Genomic DNA, 22582 nt, shown 5'->3' with positions numbered 1-22582 from the left:
TTACTCTCCAATTGGTTAAGGAATTAGATTGGCTACCTTGCCTCAACCAATCATTACTTTAAAATATCAGTTACATAGGTTCCAGACATCCTAAACTGACCTCTGACCTGGGGCCCCTTAAGCCAGACATTTGGGCTCCAGTCTCTTACATGTTATTATGATTGATTTCTCATATTCCTAGTACTAACTGCTAACTAAACTCTGGCATTCATTAAAGAGGTCAAAAGTCAATCTTACTTAATAGCATACATATATACTTTCAGGAGGCCAGTCCTACACTTAGCTATAATTAATCAAGGAGAAGAGAGCTGACTAGCCCTGACCTCTTTCACCTATCAGCTTCATACACAGAACCAGCCAGAACTGCAGAATAACTCAAAACACATGTTGGCCCCCCTTCACTGCAGCCTTAAACAGCAGACAAAGGATCATTTTAAAAGTAACACAGAGTTGAACAAACATCCTACATAGAATTATTAATTTACACAGAATACAACATATTCTAAAGTAAGCATTCTTATAAAACATATTCTACCTATCAAAAACTTGTAAATACTAATCTATTGCCTCTCTCTTTCTAAATAGTATTTTCTATCTAAGCATTTTAAACTACAATATATCTGGCTCATAATAAAATACATATGTGTTTGCTAGCATTCATTATTCACAAGGGTGAAAGGAATTCCTTTCTCTGACCTTTCCTAACCTTAGCTCGGCCAAGACTTTCAAATAATATGAACCATCTGGCATACCTTCACTTTAGTTGCAAAGTAAAAAGTTGAAATTTGAAATAAGAATTCAATTCAAATACCAAGCTTTTAACAGAATTAACCCTTCATATGATTTCTTATATATGATTATGCCCATGGCTGCCTCATTCCCCCCTTTGAGACTAAAATCAGCTTATGCAGAGATAAGTCTCACAACTCAAACTCTGGAGATTATAGTGATCCTAATTAGGAATAGACTTGTGAATCACCATTACCCTACTTGTTAAGGTTCGACGGCATACTGCCGAAGCACATGAGGCCAGGAAACAAAACAAAAACCCTGCTAAAACTAAGACTATTAGGGAAATGAACAAGGGACGTATCCAGGAGGTCAATGACCACCACCAGGAGGTAAGGTCTAATCCTCCTCGGTAATCCTCCACATTAAGGCTGGCCAACTGTAGGACTTTATCCATGGCATGCCTAACTACATGCGTCCTATTTATGACAATAGTACAGCACTCTGAAGAATTTAGCACTGTGCAGAGACCACCCTGGGCTGCAAAGAGGTAGTCAAGGCCCATACGATTATACCGAGAAACTATACTTAATTCATTAATTTGATCCTGCAATGCATTGACTACCACATTCAGCTCATGAACTAAAACATGGAGTAGGGATTGAAGTCTCCGGGTAGCCATACCTAGTTCAGTAATACCCGCTACCGGGCCTCCAATTGGAATCCAGGCTGTGGCAGAAAGGGCTACAAGTCTCTTTTTAGTCAGAGGATAAGTAGAATTGATATACTGGAGGGCTAATTCAATCGCCTCATCCTCTGTGGCAACGGAGGAGGGTAAGGACAAAGCCTCTCGCTTAGAGCGGTGCGGGGATAGTGGCTTAAGAGGAATAACTTTAGGAAAATAATTCAAGGTTACCAATACACAAAAATTATATGTAGGGGGAAGAATCATGTGGAGGACATTATCACAGAGCCAGTAATGACCAAGGAGAGGGTGAGGAAAATTCCCAATAAATGTTGGCTCAGGCTGGACAGGGTACTTAGGGTGCCCATAATGCGAGCCCCTATCCCAGGGGGAACGAAGACGAAATGGAGACTTTGCACACCATAGGCGCCAATCCCCAATTGTGACAGGCTGCTCATTTGTTAGTAACTCTTCATACCCCGGGGACTTATGAAAGTAGAAAATAAGCTTGGACACTATAGTCTTCTCAGTGGTACGCTTAGGAGCCAGATAATCACCTGGGTCATAATCTACAGGTATGGTAGCAGGGCACATAGGAGTACCTGGAGAAACTACCCACACAGATTCTCCTTTTTCTGGGAGAACATTAGTATAGTTACAGGGAATGGGAAGAACAGTTGAGATGCTTCTTGTTAAACAAAACACTCCAGAGGCTGGATAGGGAGACGTAAAAACTGGCCTTAGAGAAGATTCAGAGGGGGAAGTAGCATTATAAAAGGACCACCAAGTATAATCCTGGCTCCAAGGACCTGAACTCGAAAAGTAGGGAGGTATAAGAGCTGGGAGTTGCACAGGGACAGGAACAGCTGGGACATCTGTGGTATAAGGAGAAAATCGGGAACACACAATACAAGGGGAAGTAATCTTTGCCTGGCTAATTAGTTCCTGGACAGAGTGTAACCAAAGGTTGGAGCGAGTTGGGGTATTAGGAACAAGGAGGCAAGGAGTAGAAAACAACAAAAGCATCCAAATTACTAACATTTTCTTTCTTCCTAATCTAAAACAAATACAGCAAACTAATTAAGCAATAATATTTCAACAGTCTGTGCTAATCACAGATTACTCTCATATAGTGTTCTCAGTCTTTGAGTTCTTATACCAGTTGGGATAGACCCTCAACTGATAAGGATCAAGCTTTCAAATTCCAAGAAAGCCAGAATCAGGGCAAGAAAGAGTCTCAGTGTGAAGCCGAAGTTCAGCCGCTCCTGCAGTATGCAGTTGACCCTTCTTTTCAGCTAGTAGATTCTTTGGTTCGGGTCAAGCGCAACTTCAATGGCTCCGCTGGATCACTTTCTGCTCTCCACTGTCTAGGCTCCGTCTGATCCGTGCTGGGCTCAGTCTGATCAGCAGACTTAATTCGAGACCAATGGACCCATGGAGTAATCCCTGCGACCTTCACAGCTGCAGGGGTAGAAAGCAAAACAGTAAAAGGTCCTTTCCATCGGGGCCCCAAAGGCTGGAGCTTCCAGTCTTTCACCCAAACTCTATCCCCTGGCAGGAAGGAATGTACCTGAGCCTGGAAGGGGACAGGGTTTATTTCTCTCACATAAGACTGAAGCTCAGAAATTATCTTACCCAGGAGGGCTACCTGCTCCTGCACCTGGGCAGACCCTAAAATCCCTATGTCTCCCTTAATTCCCTGTAAAATGGCTGGGGGCTTCCCATACACAATTTCAAAGGGAGAGAGGGCTGTTCCTTTAGTTGGGGTACATCGGAGGCGGAAGAGGGCTAGTGGCAGTGCCTGTGGCCATTTCAGTTGGGTTTCCTGACAAATCTTTGCTAGGCTATTTTTCAAGGTTCTGTTTGCTCGCTCAACCTGCCCTGAACTCTGGGGACGATAGGCACAATGCAATTTCCAGGTAATGCGCAATGCGCGGGACAGGGCCTGAAGTGTAGCTTCAACAAAGGCGGGACCATTATCTGAACCTATGGCAAGGGGCAGTCCATACCTGGGGATGACATCCCTAAGGAGGGCTCGAGCTACTTCTGTGGCTTTCTCAGTAACTGTAGGATATGCTTCCACCCACCCAGAAAAGGTACAGACCATGACCAAGAGGTATCGGAGCCTACCGCTCCTGGGCATTTCTGTGAAGTCTATAACTAGGGACTCAAAGGGTGTTAGTCCTCTAGACTGAACTCCTGGTGGAATACGGGGTCCCTGACGGGCATTATTCTGGGCACAGAGAGTACATCGGGCAGAGGCAGTGGCAACCAGACTATCCAATCCTTCCAGCACCACTACTCGATTGAGTAGGCGGGCTAGTGCTGTTTTCCCTAAGTGTGATAGGTCATGAGCTTGAGACACTACAGGCCAAGCTAGGTGGCGTGGCACCAGAACTCTGGTATCAGGGAGATGTAACCAGCCATCAGGTCTCCTTACTGCACCTTCTTCTTGAGCCCATTTCTCTTCCATTTGGGTATACATAGGTGTCCATTCTTGCAATCGGATTTGGAACAGGGGAGTCACAGTACTTGCTGGGGGTCCTCGAGCAGCTTCCTTGGCCACCCGATCAGCATGGCGGTTCCCTCGGGCCACTGGAGTATCTATTCTTTGGTGTCCCCTGCAATGAATGACAGCTACCTTCTTAGGGGCCCACACAGCCTCTAGCAGCTGAAGTATTTCAGGTCCATACTTAACAGGTTGGCCTGCAGCATTTATGAGTCCCTTTTCCTTATACAAAGCTCCATGAGCATGTAGAGTTGTGAAGGCATACTTGGAATCAGTATAAATGTTGGTCACCAGTCCTGCTGCTAACTCCAGAGCTCGTATGAGGGCCACAAGTTCTGCTTTCTGGGCTGAAGTTCCTTGGGGCAGGGCTCTTGCTTCTATCACCTTGTCCTCTGTCACCACAGCATAACCTGCCAGTCGCTTGGAGTTCTCCACATAACTGCTTCCATCTGTAAAATAAATTACATCTGGGTCCCTCCACGGAACATCTTTAAGATCTGGTCGACTGGAGTACACTTCATCCATAGTTTGGATACAGTCATGATCCGGTGGTCCCTCAGATGCTGGCAAAAGAGTGGCAGGATTGAATGTAGCCACTGTTTCCAGGTGTATCCGTGGATTCTCACACAAACTGGCTTGGTACTTAACCATACGGTTATTTGTAAACCAGTAATTGCCCTTATACTCCATGAGGGTGAGAACTGCATGGGGGACTTTAACAACCAGTTCTTGCCCCAAGGTCAACTTATCAGCTTCCTGGACCAGTAAGGCTGTTGCTGCAATGGCCCTCATGCAGGCTGGCCATCCTTTAGCCACTCCATCCAGCTGTTTAGACAGGTATGCAACAGGCCTCTGCCAGGATCCCATCATCTGGGTCAGCACACCTAGAGCAACCCCCTGTCGCTCATGGACATACAGTGAGAAAGGTTTCTCCACATCAGGAAGGCCTAACGCAGGGGCTTGGAGTAGGGCTTTCTTTATGGCAATGAAGGATTGTTGAGCAGTAGGTCCCCATTCAAATGGTTCCTTTTCACCCCCCTTTGTGGCCTGGTAAAGGGGTTTCGCCATCAATGCAAAATTTGGAATCCAAATTCTGCAGAATCCAGCTGCTCCCAGGAATTCCCTAACTTCTCTTCTGGACTTGGGTTGGGGAATTGCAGCTACCGCTTGCTTCCTACTAGCATCCAGTCTCCGACTTCCCTGGGAAATACAGAAGCCCAAATACTTCACTTCTGACTGACAGAGTTGGGCCTTTGAGCGTGAGACCTTATAGCCTGCATCCAAGAGTAGCTCCAGCAATTCTCTAGTAGCCTCAAAACACTCTTCCTGGGTCACTGCTGCAATCAGGAGGTCATCTACATACTGGAGTAAAACTCGCCTGGAAGGCTCAGATTTAAAAGTCTTAAGGTCTTGTCCTAGGGCTGTCCCAAAAATGGTGGGGGAATTCTTGAACCCCTGTGGCAGGCGGGTCCATGTATACTGAAGCTTCCTTCCTGTTACTGGGTTTTCCCATTGAAAGGCAAAAAGCAATTGACTGGCGGGGGCCACCCGAATACAAAAGAAGGCATCTTTTAGGTCTAGTGTTGTGAAATGGGTAGCTCCAGAAGGTATCAATCCTAACAGGACATATGGATTAGGCACTACAGGGTGTAATGAGATAGTGGATTTGTTAACCACTCGTAAGTCTTGGACTGGCCGGTAGTCCTCAGTCCCTGGCTTCTGAACTGGCAATAGTGGCGTATTCCATGGAGACTGGCAAGGACGAATAATTCCATGGGATAACAGACGATTCAAATGTGCTTGAATCCCTTCCAGAGCCTTTCTGGGAATTGGGTATTGGCGAAGATGGATTGGCCGGGCATTTGGAAGTAAATCTACATGTACAGGAGGAATATTTCGGGCCAACCCTGGGGGATTATCTTCTGCCCATACCCCACTGACCTGAAAGCTGTCTGCCAGGGGTAGGTCAACTTGGCTAAGTGACTGATGCAGCCGCCATTCTTCTTCAAGAGGGCAGCAGAAACTCAATATACCCTTAGGGCTGGATGCTGGGGGCCGAAAGGAGACTGAAGTCTGGCCATCAGAGTCAAAGGAAATTTGGGCCCTAAGCTTGGACAGCAGGTCTCGACCTAACAAAGGGATTGGACAGTCTGGCATATACAGGAATTCATGAGTGACTATGTGTGAGCCTAATTGGCATCTACGGGTTGTCAGGAAAGGCCTCCGGTTCTGCACCCCCGTGGCTCCCACCACTCGGACAGTTTTTCCAGACACAGGCGCTAATCGCTCTGTCACAACAGAATGTTCAGCTCCTGTATCAATCATGAATGGAATTGAGCGGCTCCCTATAGTTAGCTTGACCATAGGTTCCTGGGAGCCCAGTTTGTAGGAACCCGGTCTGTCCTATTCGTCCCATTCTGCCATCTCGGCTATCCCGATGATGTCAGATTCAGGAGGCTCATATCTTCCCTCTCGAACTCGGCCTCGGCTTCCTCGATCTCCTGGTCCCCTTCTCAGTCCCTGGCGCCTCTGGGGGCATTCATCTTTCCAGTGCCCTCTTTCCTTACAATAGGCACACTGATCCCTCTCCAATCTTGGTCTGGCATTCTCCCCCCTTGGCCGGGATTGATTGAAGGAATCTCGGGGCCTGGCTGGTGGTCCGGGGTCCCACTTTGGCTTCCCATTAGCTAGAGGTCGACCTCGGTTAAGGGTGGAATTAGTAATGGCTGCCGCTAAAAGGTCGGCCTTCTTCTGCATCTTCCGGTTAGCCTCTCGGCGCACCTCCTGATCTCTATTAATGAAAACCTTGGTTGCGATCTCAATTAGCTGGGTGGTATTCATCCCTGCGAATCCCTCCTGACGCTGCAACTTCTTCCGGATATCTGGCATACTCTGGGCCACCAATGCGCTATTCACCATTCTCTGGTTTTCTTGGGCTTCAGGGTCAAATGGGGTGTATGTTCTGTAGGCTTCAATTAGTCGCTCTAAAAAGGCCCCAGGGGATTCAGTTGCCCCTTGGAGAATTTCAGAGACCTTTGCCAGATTAATGGGCCTCTTTATGCCTTTCCTCATACCTTCCAGTAAGTCCCGGCAATAGCCAGACAACAGTTCATAGTGCTGCCCATCATTTGGATCCCAAGCTGGAGCTGCGCGAGGAAACCGAGCTCTAACCCATCCCTCTGGATCCTGTGTCCCGTCGGGAACACGCTCTCGCGTGATGGCCTCAGCATTTTGCAAAATCTTCCGCCTCTCCTCAGTTGTGAAGAGGGTCAGGAGAAGTTGTTGACAATCAGTCCAGGTTGGGTTATGGGTGGCCATAATGCTAGCCACTAGGTCCACCACTGCCTGAGGCTTTTCAGTATAAGAGGGGTAATGCGTCTTCCAATTCAGGAGATCAGTGGTTGTGAAGGGTACATACTGATAGGCCTGTGCCTGTATAACCTGACCCTCATTATTAGGATCCGGTCGAGTGGTAGTTACCTGTCGGAGTGGCAGAACCCTCGAGGAGGTGGGAATGGAACCTGAGGTAGAGCTAGGAGCTACCCTCCTATCATGCTCAAAGGTAATTGCAGCGGGTCTAACCCATTCAGTGGAGGTAGGTTGAAATCCTGAGGGATGGGGAGGGGTACTCATAGACTGAGAGGTGGTCACAGGTGATTCAGTCCATTGAAAGGGATGCCGGGCCCCTAATGAGTGGGTAGGGGTGCTAGAGGGAGAGGCTGGGCTGTCAGGAGTTGAGGAGTCAGGGAGTGGAGCCCAAAGTGGGTCTACAGAGGTTAACAGGAGAGGATTTGGCACAGAAGGGTAGAGGCCAGGTGAAAAGTCCAACCTAGGGTGTGGCAGGTTTGGCACAGGAGGGGAAGAACTATCCGGAGAAGCCTGTGCTGGAGAAGCTTGGGCTGGACGGCGTGGATCTCTGGGGGTAGCACGGAACCCCAACAATGGGCCATAAGGTGGTGGCTCAAGATCTGAGGGGTCATCAGAGAGTATGGGTTTCTCAGACAGGGTAGGGGCGGAAGCCACTGATTGGGTGGTAAGCTTCCTAGGGCTCTTTCCCTCTTCTAGTTTAGATTTTCTAATCTTTCTTTGAACACGGCCTAACATGAATTTTACTGGGGATCCCATATAAGTTTTCAACCAGGAGGGAGGGTCAGTCACAAGGCTGTCCCAGGAATCTATATAAGGGAGTTGTTCAGAATATTCTGATTCTCCTACAACTATGCTGTAGACCTTCCGGATTACTTCAATATCTAAGCTGCCACTAGGGGGCCACCCCACTCCCATAGATGGCCACTCTACTTCACACAAGGTTCTTAAAGTACTTGAGCTTAAAGTCTGTCCATAGTCATTAATTAAAAAGCCTTTTTTAAAGTTTTTAAGCATACAATCTAGGGGGGTAACAATTTGTCTAGATGATTTCCCACCCATAATGCTTACAGTTACAACACACAAAGAGGGGGGGAATTTTTGAGAATGCAGTAAGGGGTCTGCACTCTCGAGACACTAGGTAGACAGACAGCAATCGCTTCCTTCCGTTGCTGACCAATTGAACTCGCGTTAATTGGAAATGCAGCTATAAGAAGTCCGCACTCATTTAGCATTCACTCATCACACATTCCATACAGAAAATCCCACCCAACAATTTCAGATTTCTCAAATACAGATAAGCTCAAGCGTTTTCGCTTCTAGTCCCCGCGACTAGAAGGTACTAGGGCCTTTGCTGAGAATTGATCAGATTCTCCTTCCCTCCTTCTTGAGGGGCTGGTTTACAATTTTCTAGCTAGAATTACAATACAAAATACAGAATACATACCCGGCGTATGTTCTCCAGTCAGTTGGGTGCTGGGATTAATGCAGGATTCAGAATCCCACCGCTGCCACCAAGAATTGTTGCAGGAATGGATGCATGAATTTGTGATGCTTCAGGAGTCAGACAGCACACACCAGAATGAGAGAGTAATCTTCTTTATTTGCCAGCAAACAAAGCAGGACATCAGTTCTAGCTCTCTTCTCTTTCTCTCAGCTCTCTGTGTCTTTGTCTCAGCTCTCTTCTTATGCTGTCTTCTCCTTCTTCTGTCTGTTCCTTCTGTCCTTCTCTTTCTTCTGAGCTCCTTCTGACGTAAACTGCTTCTGCTCCTACTTAAATAGGGTCCTAAGCCCTCCTCCTAGCCTAGCCCAGCCCAGCCCCCTTACTCTCCAATTGGTTAAGGAATTAGATTGGCTACCTTGCCTCAACCAATCATTACTTTAAAATATCAGTTACATAGGTTCCAGACATCCTAAACTGACCTCTGACCTGGGGCCCCTTAAGCCAGACATTTGGGCTCCAGTCTCTTACATGTTATTATGATTGATTTCTCATATTCCTAGTACTAACTGCTAACTAAACTCTGGCATTCATTAAAGAGGTCAAAAGTCAATCTTACTTAATAGCATACATATATACTTTCAGGAGGCCAGTCCTACACTTAGCTATAATTAATCAAGGAGAAGAGAGCTGACTAGCCCTGACCTCTTTCACCTATCAGCTTCATACACAGAACCAGCCAGAACTGCAGAATAACTCAAAACACATGTTGGCCCCCCTTCACTGCAGCCTTAAACAGCAGACAAAGGATCATTTTAAAAGTAACACAGAGTTGAACAAACATCCTACATAGAATTATTAATTTACACAGAATACAACATATTCTAAAGTAAGCATTCTTATAAACATATTCTACCTATCAAAAACTTGTAAATACTAATCTATTGCCTCTCTCTTTCTAAATAGTATTTTCTATCTAAGCATTTTAAACTACAATATATCTGGCTCATAATAAAATACATATGTGTTTGCTAGCATTCATTATTCACAAGGGTGAAAGGAATTCCTTTCTCTGACCTTTCCTAACCTTAGCTCGGCCAAGACTTTCAAATAATATGAACCATCTGGCATACCTTCACTTTAGTTGCAAAGTAAAAAGTTGAAATTTGAAATAAGAATTCAATTCAAATACCAAGCTTTTAACAGAATTAACCCTTCATATGATTTCTTATATATGATTATGCCCATGGCTGCCTCACTATAAAGCTATAAAAATAGTAAGTACTTTAAAATCAGATATACAAACAGTTACCAATGTTCTCCCATAAGTAAGGAGTCTCCAGTGGATTGGGTGATGGGAGGAGTCAACACGATCCTGCTTTCTTCTTGTTTTCTTCTTAAAAATTCCTTCAGTTCCTGAACATTCACCACTCTCTCACCAGTTCTCCTCCCCAGTCCCCACAGGCTTTCCTGCAGCAAGAGCTTTCAGATGTTGGCAAGCAGACAATCTGTATTTCTTGACAGTGATAGATCACAGACAGGATTACTAAGAAAAAGGCCAAGGGGAAGAAAAAATAAAAAACCAACCCTAATTTTTGGATTAAGAATATCAGTTAATAGTCAACTTTCTGTTAGTTCAGAGAAGTGAGCTGCATTGTTCGATCAACAGGAAAGGTAAAAAGGTCAAACAGGAAGCAGAGTATCTGGAGCCAGTTCCCGGCCCAGCAGAGCTGTTTTCGGGCTTTCCCTAGTTTACCAGGACAGCAACTTCAGCTCTCAGAAGTAGCAGCACACGAAAACAACAACAGCAAAACGACTTGTCACCGAAAATTGCACTTTGTGAACGCCCTGGGAAACTTTCTGGAAGTAAAGACCGACGTTGCTAACCGGAGAGGCGAACATCTATAAGGTTAATTTCTTTTCAATTATCTACTGTGTATATGTTTTAAAATATATGTCAAAGTAATATATGCGCGTGTGTGTTCATTTCAGTAAATGAAAAACCCATTAACCTTGGACCTTTGCTTACACTCCCCCATGCTTTGTTATATTTTGATGTAGAATTCATGATCAGAATCTAAAGGGGGTTAAAATGTGGTTTTCTTGTGGTTTGAAATCAGTTCTTCTCTAAAGAAAGCAGCGGCAGCTGTAATAAACTCTTCACTTTCAGCTTGAAGTTATTTTGACCTAATTGCCTTACCACTGAAATGAAAATGACATGTGGATTAGGCTATTTGAGGCAGGAGCTTAAGTGGAAAATACAAGATGTAGACATACTGTGTACACAACTGTTAAGAAAATAAAAGTTACAGTACATGGAAAAGCCTGCAGTGAAAGTGCCCTAAAATTACAGGGGCCTGGAAAAGTTTTGGCTCAATCGTTTTCTGAAACAGAACAGTAACCCCCATATTCTATAAAGGATGCTAAAAGTTGGGCACACGGGGGTAATTTACATGCCTAACTAAATTAGCCAGTTGGCGATAAGTACCAATAATTAGTGTCAACAAGCACTAGGGGGGATTCGGTATAGGTCACCCAAAGTTAGGAGCTCAGTGGGTCTTTTACAAAACCATGGTAGCGTTTTTAGCTCGTGGTAGAAATCAGGTGGTGGTAAATGCCGAGATGCCCATAGGAATAGAACGGGCAAATCGGTATTTACCACCAGCTAATTTCTACCACGAGCTAAAAACGCTACTTCGGCTCAGTAAAAGACCCCCTCAATTATTTACACAAAGTAATTGGCTTAATTGGTGATAACAGTTAGTAGTTGGTGTTCACAAACACTTAATTGGTAGTCGTGGGGAGCTACCTGCGGATCTGCCCTATGCCCTATTCTATAATCTGCACGGCTAATTTTCATAGCGTGCAACTCGAAAGGGTCATACCCAGAAATTAAGCATGGTTTTATAGAATGCCTGTATTTCTATGCCTAACTGCCATTAGTTGGGTGCAAGCATTTACACCAGCCTTTCGCAGTCGTCAGTGCTTACCCTCTAAATTAGGCACGAAATGTATTCTATAAAGGCTGTTCTGTGTGGAATGACCTTTATAGAATTTTAGTCTCAGGGAAAGGAGTAGAGAAGGACCAATTAAATTCTAGGTGAATGAACATACATAAAGTAGTATTTATTAACACACCAAAAACCAACGATCATAAAATTTTTCTAAAACCGATAAAATACAAAAAAAGATTGAGTCAGGCAAGTTTACCACCAGCTGTATCACAAAAAAGTTTGCAGAACACATGGAAATGTTAATTTTTTTTTCTATATATAATTGAATACGGCAATCTGTTTTTGCATTTTATCAATTTTAGAAAATTATTGGTCTGTTAAAAACTATATATGTTTATTCATCTGGAATTTAATTAGTCCTTCTCTATTCCCTTCTCAGAGACTCGTGGAGGGGCATAATCGAAAGGGGCACCCAAGTTTTCCTGAGGACGTCCTCGCAGGACGTCCCGGCGAATGGGCGGGGAAACCCGTATTATCGAAACAAGATAGGCGTCATCTTTCGTTTCGATAATACGGTCAGGGACACCCAAATCGCGAAATTTAGGTCGACCTTAGAGCGTGGGGGCTACTCCTGAGAAGGTTTGCTGGCGGGTATCACATTGTACAGTTTCTTTTGACGAGGGTACAGATAGTGATGATTCTTGAGAGGACCTTAGAGGTCTTAAAGGTATGTAAAGGGTTAACATTTTTTTTTTATTTGTACCCCGCACTTTCCCACTCATGGCAGGCTCAATGCGGCTTAGGCACTTATTTGTACCTGGGGCAATGGAGGGTTAAGTGACTTTCCCAGAGTCACAAGGAGCTGCCTGTGCTTGCAGTGGAAATTGAACCCAGTTCCCCAGGACCAAAGTCCACCACTCTAACCACTAGGCCACTCCTCCACTCCACTCCACTTTAAGCACTTTGGCCCGTTTTGTCTGAGGACCTTGAAAATCAAACCTAGTTTTAAATTTAGCCCTGTAAGGTATTGGTAGCCAGTGTAGCTTTTGCAGCATTCTGAATTAGTTGGAGCTGATACAAACTCATTTTGGTTTGGCCAGTGCACAGGGCATTACAGTAGTCTAGTCATGATGTTATCATGGCATGGACCACTGTGAATATAACAATCGTCTTGTTGCTTATGGTGGTTTATCACAGTCAACAGCAGACCTTCAACTCTCTATCATTAAACACAACCATGGAGGGTTTTTCAGAGGATAAAGAAGCCCTCAACTGTGCACCCCTTGCTCTTATAGCAATATGCTCTTAGCTTAGCTCTCTGTCATCTGGGGGCATCCACTTTCATCACTGGCTCCATCCCTCCTCCTCCTTTTTTGGTAATAATTGTGCAGACTGAATGGACCATTCAGGTCTTTATCTGCCGTTTCTTACCATGATACTATGGAGCTCATTTTCAAAAGAGAAAAATATCCAAAAAGTGGCATAAATCTGCACAGTTTTTCTTTGTATTTACTTAGGAGCTCTTTTATTAAGCTGAGGTAAGCAGTAGCGCATGCTTACAGCAGGTTAAAATTCACTACTGTGGGGAACGCTCAGGTGTCTCGCGGTAGTTTTTGGATCTGCACATGCTTCCCATGTGCTAAAAAAATGCTTTTTATATTTAGGTGCTGGGGGCATGTTTGGGGTGGAGAGTAGGCATGCCGAGTACCAATTGGTTAGTGCAGCTACATGTCAGCGTGTTAAACGATTAGCAAGTGGTTAGCACAGGAGCCCTTATCATTTAGAAAATAAGTGTTGGTAAAAGCTCCCATGCTAATGGTCACATGTTAATTGGGGAAATTAGCATGTGGCCATTGATAGGGGAAACAGAAAATGTGACCATTTTACTGCCGCACTAAAAGTGGCCTCAGCTTGCAGGAAACCTATGAGATAGTCATAGCGCAGAACATTGTTTTTAGCACAGCTTAGTAAAAGGGCCCCCTATTTTGTTTTTAATTTGAAATATCTTAGAGACCTGGTTTATTAAACAAGAATAATCTTGGTAATTGCTCAGCTTTAGTCCTGAAGAAATGCAACAATTTTGGGGGCAATCCTGTTATTCGGTTATCAAAATATATGCTGTACTGAACTCGGCTCCTGTCCTACCACTGAGTGACTGTGTTTGTCACACATAGCTCCTCTTTCTGCCCCTTTTTTCAGTTCCTAGTTACTTATGCATCCCACATCCTTCTGTAGCCCCCCCCCCCCCTCAAAGCTATTCCAACTGGACTAGACCAGATCATGCTCTGGGAGGTATTTGTTATACCTACCAAGTGGTGTTCCTTGGTCAGCTGCCACATGGGGCAGATTGCCGTTGCACACCCCCCTCCCAGCGCATCACCTCAACCCCTCCCCAGGTGCATTGCTTTTACCTCCTGGGTGTGCTGGGATCAGCCAAGTGCCTTTCGGCTCTGCCGGTTCCCTGCCCCTGCAGAGGGAGCAGGAAACCAGAGGAGTCGACAGCTGTGCGGCTGCTCCCTGCACCCCCCGGCAGCGTGCACCAGGGGCAGACTGCCCCCACCACCCTGCCCTCTACTACTACTTATCATTTCTATAGCACTACTAGACATACGCAGTGCTGTACACTTGAACATGAAGAGACAGGCCCTGATCGACAGAGCTTACAATCTAATTAGGACAGACAAACAGGACAAACAAAAGATAAGGGAATATTAAAGTGAGGATGATAAAATAAGGGTTCTGAAGAAGTGAATAAGGGTTAGGAGTTAAAAGCAGCATCAAAAAGGTGGGCTTTTAGCTTAGATTTGAAGACGGCCAGAGATGGAGCCTGACGTGCCGGCTCAGGAAGTCTATTCCAGGCATATGGTGCAGCAAGATAAAAGGAACGGAGTCTGGAGTTAGCAGTGGAGGAGAAGGGTGCAGATAAGAGAGATTTACCCAGTGAATGGAGTTCCCCGGGGAGGAATGTAGAGAGAGATGAGAGTGGAGAGGTACTGAGGAGCTGCAGAATGAATGCACTTATAGACCACCCCCACCACCTTGCACTCAGTATGTCACTGTACCTACCTTGGCCTATGGTGCCTCTTTGCCAGTCATCTCCTCTCATACCACAGGCTTGGCAGAGGTGTTGAGGCCACAGAGAGTAAAGATGGATTAGGTAGTAAGAAAAGAAGTATGTGAAGACATTTAGGGGTCCTTTTATAAAGGCACGTTAGTGTTTTTTGCATGTGCTAAAATGCACGCGATAAACGCTGGAGATGCCCATATATTCCTTTGGGCGTCTCTAGCATTCAGCGCTCCTTTGAAAAAGGACCCCTATATAAGGATATGCAACTTAACAAAAAAAGTGTGCAGAGTTATTCACGGACCCGCAACGAATTTGTATAGGTTGGCCTAACCTTTTTTTAAAAGAAACCTGTTTCATTTTTCCACGAATCAGTGAAGGCACCTCATATTTGAGTGGATTTGCCTGTTTACAGAAAACAGTAGTAGGCAGACCTGATGTGGATTCCTGCAAATTATCAAATTTGCCAAGGATTTCAGGAAATATTCTTGATTTTCCATGCAAATCTTTTTGTGCAGGTACCAAACTGTTGAATGTCAGTTATTGGGAAAAGTGCATTGATGAACTGAGGGACAAAATAGCCATGGCATTATTATGTGATTAGAGTCATAATTTAATCATCTGGTCTTTCAGCTGCTGTGACAAATCTCTCCTGCATCTGGGTCAGAATTATTGGTGAATAGGCTGGAAATCAACAGTAAACTGCAGTATATAAAGTGAAAAGGCTGATGTCTGCTCTCAAAGCTGCACAGCTTAATCACTCTTGAAGCACCAGGAAGGAGGTTCAAAGGCTTCAGCAAGCACACACACACACACACACACACACACACACAAAAAAGGCTCAGCTTGAATCTATCAATGCACAGCAGCCTCCAACAGACAAAAATCTCAGTTATTTTTCATTTAGACATGCAATTATTGCCTTCCTGCAGTCAGGATATTATTTTTCTGACTGCCTGACACTTCCCTAGGTGCACTGCATACTCTGTTCTTCTGGTAGTTCTGGAGTTACTCTCTCTCAGCAGCATGTTGGATGCCTAGAATACCCTGTTGGTCAAGGTGATGGGGGCAAAAATGTGCCGGAATTCAAAAATGCATGAGATAAATATAGAGGATCAATATACATACTTCCCACCCCTAGCGCGCTGTCATATCCCACCCCAGCCGGTCAGGTTTTTGGGAGATCCAGAAATTAACCTTACCTTCAGTCAAATATCTATAAAATAAGTCTTTGGTGGAACAGTCAAAACCTGTAGAAAACTCAGATTTGGTTGCCTAGCGTTATGTTCTGTTTTCCTATGTATAATCATTTTATCCAGAACCACAGATGACAACAGTTGTAGTGGTCCTTTTACAAAAGCATACCAGCATTTTTAGCACGCACTAAAAATAAGCATTTGCTAACGCCTTATCTCCCACTCAACACTTTCTGGAACCTGATACAGTCTACTGTTACTATTCACGCCGAGTACTGCAACAGTGTCTTTATTTTTGGCAAATCAAAATTTGAAAGTGCATCACCTCTTCGAGCAAAGCTTCATTGGCTTCCCATCAAAGAAAGAATAAATTTTAAGATCAACACAATGACCCACAAGATCATCCACGGCGAATCCCCTGGCTACGTGAATGAATTGATCGACCTCCCTGCTAGAAACAGATCTAATTCTTCATGAACTTATCTTAACCTACACCTTCCCAATTGTAGAGTAATTTAAGTACAAGACCTACTATGCATCCAGTTTCTCCTTTTTGGGCAGCCAGCTTTGGAACGCTATACCCAGACCAATCCGATTAATAAACAACTTCTTGCCCTTTAGAAAAATGCTGAAAGCTCATCTCTTTAAGCAAGCCTACCCAAATGCCCCAACCTAATCTCGCCAACTTTCACCCCCAATTCTGTTCTGACTTAAATACCAACCTCCCATCCTTCTCTTTCCATCTCTCCTTAATTTTATCCCTCCTTACTCTCCTTACCCTTTCTCCCAAATTACACTATCCTATCCTGTCTACCCTCTTTTATCCTAGTCATATTTTATCTATCTCAACTTATCATACACTACTAAGCCCAACTTTACATTGTTTTACTACTGTTTTATTAAAATTCGATTAACTTTGTATTTCAAATTACTATGTAAGCTGCATTGAGCCTGCATTATGTGGGAAAGTGCGGGGTACAAATGTAATATTATTATTAATATATAGCGCGCCTAGAGATCCGTGCTGAAATCCAGGTGGATTCTTTAACATGTGTAACGTAATTGGCTTAACAGCACTTAACAAGCAATAATGAGCATTAATTGGCAATAATTAGAATTTACGTGCACAACTCGCTAAGCATATTCTGTAATGCATTGCGTCTAACTTCTAAAAAAAAAAAGGTGTGTGGTTATGGGTGGAGAAATGAGTGTTTCATGGGTGCTCTGAAATTTGTACTTGTAGTTATAGAATCTAAATCTATGTGCCAGGATTTATGCCATGTTTTTGTTGGTGTAAGTGGACACACGTAGTTTTAGGCACTGGGATATCAACAAAGTGTATTCTATATACCGTTACTAAATCTGGGTGCTGCTTATTACTCAGGAGAAAATGTTTTCCGCCCTGACTTTTTAGGCGCCATATATAGAATCCCCCCTAAACACTAGAAAGGCCCATATAGTCCTATGGTCTGCTCTAGCGTTTAGCATATGCTAATCATTAGCGTGCCCTAAAAACACTATTGTGCCTTTGCAAAGGACCCCCTTAATTTGTGACAGCTTCGTATCCACATTCATAGCCTTCTTGGAGATACCAGTGGAAACAGACTCAACCACTTGGGCCTTAGCAGATAAATTGTTTAAAGTTGAGCAAATAGTGTTGGTCTTAGCAGATAAATTGTTTAAAGTTGAGCAAATAGTGAACAGACTTGATGCAGGGACTCTACCGCCATTCAGATGGACTCCAGAGTGAGTTCTACTAGCTTGGTCAAAGGTCCAAAACCTCCAGAACCATTGAAGGAGTCCTTTCCAGCACCTCTGAAATTTGCCTTACCAACTGCAGGGAATCCTGCATCTCGTTGCATCCTCAGTATACTGAGATCCTCCTGGATGGTGTCCCCCCCCCCACCCCCCTCTGTGGTCAATGTGGCAACTCTTGCCTCTTGCAATGAACAAAAGAATAACCATACCTAGTCAGACCAATGGTCCATTTAGCCCAGCATCCTTCTTCCAATTGTAGGCAATCCAGGTCAGAAATACCTGCCAGAAATCCAAATTATAGCAAGATTCCATACTCCTGATCCCAGGGCAAGCGGTAGCTTCTCCCCTGTCTATCTCAATAGCAGACCATGGACTTGAACTTGTCCAAACCTTTTTTAAACCCAGATATACTAACCAATTTAACCACATCCTCTGGCAATGAGTTCCAGAGCTTAACTGTTCATTGAGGGAAAAATATGTCCTCCTATTCGTTTTAAAAGTGTTACCTTGTAATTTAATTGAATGTCTCCTATTTTTTGTGCTTTTTGAAAGAGTAAAAAATCAATTCACTTTTACCCATTCTGTACCACTCAGGATTTTGTAGATTTCTCTCATGTCCCCCCTTAGCCATCTCTTTTCCTACTTGAAGAGCCCTAACATTCTAGATCCTCACACTGCTGGCAGTGGGTTTAGGATCCCTTTACTAAAGGGTTGCCCTATGGCAACCCGGTACTACCACTGGTGGTAGTTCCGCCTCGAGTGAACGCCATTTCTGGCACTACGGAAAATAATTCTGTAATTTCTTGCACTGCGATAACCCGATTACTGCCAGGTTATCACGGGAGCCCTTACCGCCACCTCAGTGGGTGGCGGTAAGTGATTCCCCCCCCCCCCGCATGGCTACACGGTAAGAATAGTCTTACTGCATGGTGGAAAAATGACATAGCAGATCGATATAAGACAAACAGTAGTTTATTATTGTAAATCTGATGTACAGATCAGCCCATGGCCATGTCTTTTTTAGGGGCTTTTTACCCACTGTGCTAAAAATGGCCCTGGCTCATGGCAAAAACAGCCCCCGCCGCTACCGCAGGGCCCTTTTTACCACAGCTTGGTAAAAGGACCCCTTAGGGATCTGTCAAAACTTTGCTTCACAGGCCAGGGCCTCCCATTTTAGCACTGGAACAGCAGGATACTCATTCTATTCTTATGTGCTCTAATTTTGTGGGCTGTTTGATATATGCTGTTAGGCATGTTTATTCAGCATTTGTTTGATGCTTGCCAGAGATACTTTCTCTATGTCAAATTAATCAAATATATAACAATGCAGGATTCAAAGAAAATAAGGGATTTGCACAGCGAAACATCTTTTGGTGTATTTTCAGATTTTAGATTTTTTCCCTTGATATATTGCACGGAATAAATTGTAGGTTAATTTGGTAGTGTACACCAGCTGATTGGTCTGGTGTACACTACATTTTTTAAAAGTCATGCCAATGAGCCAATTGTGTGCTATGCACATCCCTAGAAAAAAAAGATGTTATTTTAAAAGAACATAGCATTGGGAACCACACGGGGGGGTTTAAATATTTTGTTTAAAATTAACATGCAATGCAAGTCTCTTTCGTTTTGTTTCTGTGGTAAACCTGTTCTAGAACTGGGGCCTGCATTATTTTGTTAATTACCAAATATTCTGTATTGAGAACCTAGGCTTCTGTTGTGCAAAGGAGTTGTCTATGAAGTAAAAGTCAAATATTTCCTGTACCTCTTTACAAAAAGTACAACAGTGGGAAATGTATTCAGGGGTACCAATAAAGTACTAGTTATCCCAAACAATCCCTGATAATAATACAGTAAAAATGTAAATTATTACACACATCAGTGATTTCCAAACCTGTCCTGGGAGAGCTTCAGCCAGTCAGGTTTTCAGGATATCCACAATGAATATGTATGAGACTGATTTGCATATACTGCCTCCTTGGTATGCAGATCTCTTTCATGAATATTCATTGTAGATATCCTGAAAATCTGACTAGCTGGGGTTCCCCCAGGACAGGTTTGGGAATCACTGACATAAGTACAATGTTGGGTGAAGAAATATTTTCTCCGGTTTGTTTTAAATTTATTACTTAGCTTCATGAAAACGGTAACGGAATTCAAGCATGCGTGGGATAAACATAAAGGAATCCTGTTCAGAAGGAATGGATCCTCAGGAGCTTAGCTGAGATTGGGTGGCAAGAGCCGGTAGTGGGAGGCGGGGATAGTGCTGGGCAGACTTATACGGTCTGTGCCCTGAAAAGGACAGGTACAAATCAAGGTAAGGTATACACAAAATGTGGCACATATGAGTGAGTTATCTTGTTGGGCAGACTGGATGGACCGTGCAGGTCTTTTTCTGCCGTCATCTACTATGTTACTATGTTACTATACATACATGTGATGTAAAGAATTATAGCCATTATCATGAGAAAATGTCATCATAAAGTTGTTGTTATATGGCAGAGGGAAACAAGTATCGACATGTTATCTTTGGTTTAATCATCACACACTTACCCCTCGAATTCTATATATCGTGCCTAGTGTTCTGTGCTGAAATCCAAGCGTATTCTATAACTATGCGCATAACTTAATTGGCTTAACAGGGGGTCTTTTACAAAGGCTCGCTAAGTTTTAGCGGGCGCTAAATGCTAGAGACACCCATATATTCCTATAAGTATTTCTAGTGTGTAACGTGTGCTAAAAACGCTAGCGCACCTTTGTAAAAGAACCCCTTAACGAGCAATCACGAGTACTAATTGGCAATAATTAGAATTTACGTGCCTAAATTCTAATGCGTGCAGCCAAAAAGGAGCTTGGTTATGGGCGTTTCATGGTCGTTCCAAAATTTACACTCACTGTTATAGAATATGGCCCTCTGTGCCTAAATCTATGAGCCGGTATTTACACCATGTTTTCCTTGGTGTAAATGGATGCACGTAGTTCTAGGCACTTGGATATCAACCAAGCACATTCTATACATCGTGCCTAAATCTACTCACTGCATATAGAATACGCTTAGGCTGAAATTTGTTCTGCATGGATTTTTCAGGCGCCATATATGGCCCTGAGGGGCCCTTTTACAAAGCTGCATTAAAAAGTGGCCTGTGCTTTTTTTAGTGCATGAATTCCCGCGTGCTGAAGCCACTTTTATCGCGGCTATAAAACGGCCGCAGTTTCTTTTTTTTGTATTAATAGCCACGTACTAATTTCCCATTAACGTATGATCCCTTAACTGCCACCTATTTACTAGGCAGTAAGGGCTCCTGCCTAACTCTCACACTAATCGGGCAGCGTGTGGCAATTTACCCACACTACCCAATTAACTCGGCATGCATGCTTTCCGCTTCCCAACATGCTCTCGCACTAAAAAAAATTTCATAAATTCTTTAAACACATGCTGCTAATAGACAAACATAAACACAGTCCCTCCGATATTCAGCGCCATTTAGCTGGCCAGGAATAGCTCCTGTACGATTAAAAAGCGTTTAGCTGACTAACCGCTAATGTTCACTGGGAGATAGCCGGTTATCTCCATTGAATATTCATGGTTGAAAAGTTAACTGGCTATATTGCGCAATAACCGGAAATATTCAGCACTGACCGGCTAAGTTTATTGGGCAAATTGTAGCTCATAAATAGCAGTCCTGTTGTTGCCCGCTATTAACTTAACTGGTCAGCGCTGAATATTGGCTTAGCCGGTAAAGTTGGCGCCGGCCAAAAAAACCCACGGATATTCAATGCTGGTCACTGGAAATGGTTTGATATTGAATATCTGAGATTAGTGCCGACTGCGCCCTTTATGTGGCCCAGTGTATGTAAAAATATCTACTTAAATTTGCACAATGAAGTTACCATGAACAATTCACATCAGAGAAAAAGTCAATGCCCTCCAACTATATTTTGTAGTTGGTATGGGCTGACGCGGTATTCCTGTGCCAATAATTTAGTGCATGGTTATCTAGCTGTGCTGATTAGTGCAGGAATGCCTCTCTGACATGCTTCCTCCCCCCCCCCCCCCAAAAAAAAAAAGAAAAAGAAAAAAAATTGAGCGCAAAGATTAGCGTGTACTAAAATGGCACTCACTGTAGGACGCCTGAGCACATCCTGTGGTACGCCATTTTAAGCTGTGTTCGGAACGCGTTAGTGCCTTAAAAAGTTTAATGCACACAAAATTGATTTAATGTTCATTAACCTATGAATTAACATATGTACACTTGATTTCTGTGCCTTAAGATGTTCTAATACAGGTTGAAATGATTTTATTAGCATGAATGTATGATGCAAGTTGAAAAATTACTGAAAAGCAGGGGAAAATGCCAAATATCCCCAAAATGAACAGAACATTTTTTTTGCCTGTGGAAATCCCTTCCCCAGAGGACAGCTTTCTTAAAAGCAAAACAAAAAAACTGCGATTAAGAGGGGAGGTTACTAAACTCTGTGGCAGTCATTTTATTTTAATTTCTTATACATCCCCTGCATGCCAGAAAATGGGTGTACATTGAGGCATAGTGGGCATTTTTCTGGCCATAGAGAGTTCGCAAGCTAGGATTGTACCTGAGGCAATGAGGAGTTAAGTGAGTTGCCCAAAATCACAAGGAGTTGTAGTGGGATTTGAACTGGGCTGCTCTAAGCACGAAACATTCTCCATGCTCATTCTTGACTCATATGCTGCCTGGTTCCGCTCATTGTATATATAGGGGTCTTTTTATCAAGCTGTGGTAAAAAGGGCCCTGTGCTGGCGGTGAGGGCTGTTTTTGCCACGCACTGAGGCTCTTTTTACTGCAGCGAGTAAAAAGGCCAAAAAATGGCACCATGTGGTAAGATTTCACCTACTGCATAGC

General features: G+C 43.8%; 1 protein-coding gene across 3 annotated transcripts in view; it reads left to right on the top strand.

The window, feature by feature from the left end:
• Positions 1–10100: 10100 nt before the first annotated feature.
• SH3TC1 (SH3 domain and tetratricopeptide repeats 1) overlaps positions 10101–22582 on the top strand; it is a 104360-nt gene continuing 91878 nt past the window's right edge. For all 3 annotated transcript variants that reach the window (XM_030191151.1, XM_030191150.1, XM_030191149.1), the window contains exon 1: positions 10101–10639. The gene's annotated coding sequence lies outside the window, so the exon portion shown is untranslated. The remainder of the gene's footprint in view (positions 10640–22582) is intronic.

Source organism: Microcaecilia unicolor, chromosome 2 (genome assembly GCF_901765095.1).
Source record: "Microcaecilia unicolor chromosome 2, aMicUni1.1, whole genome shotgun sequence".
Lineage (NCBI taxonomy): Eukaryota > Metazoa > Chordata > Amphibia > Gymnophiona > Siphonopidae > Microcaecilia > Microcaecilia unicolor.
This window is presented reverse-complemented; position numbering and strand designations above follow the sequence as displayed.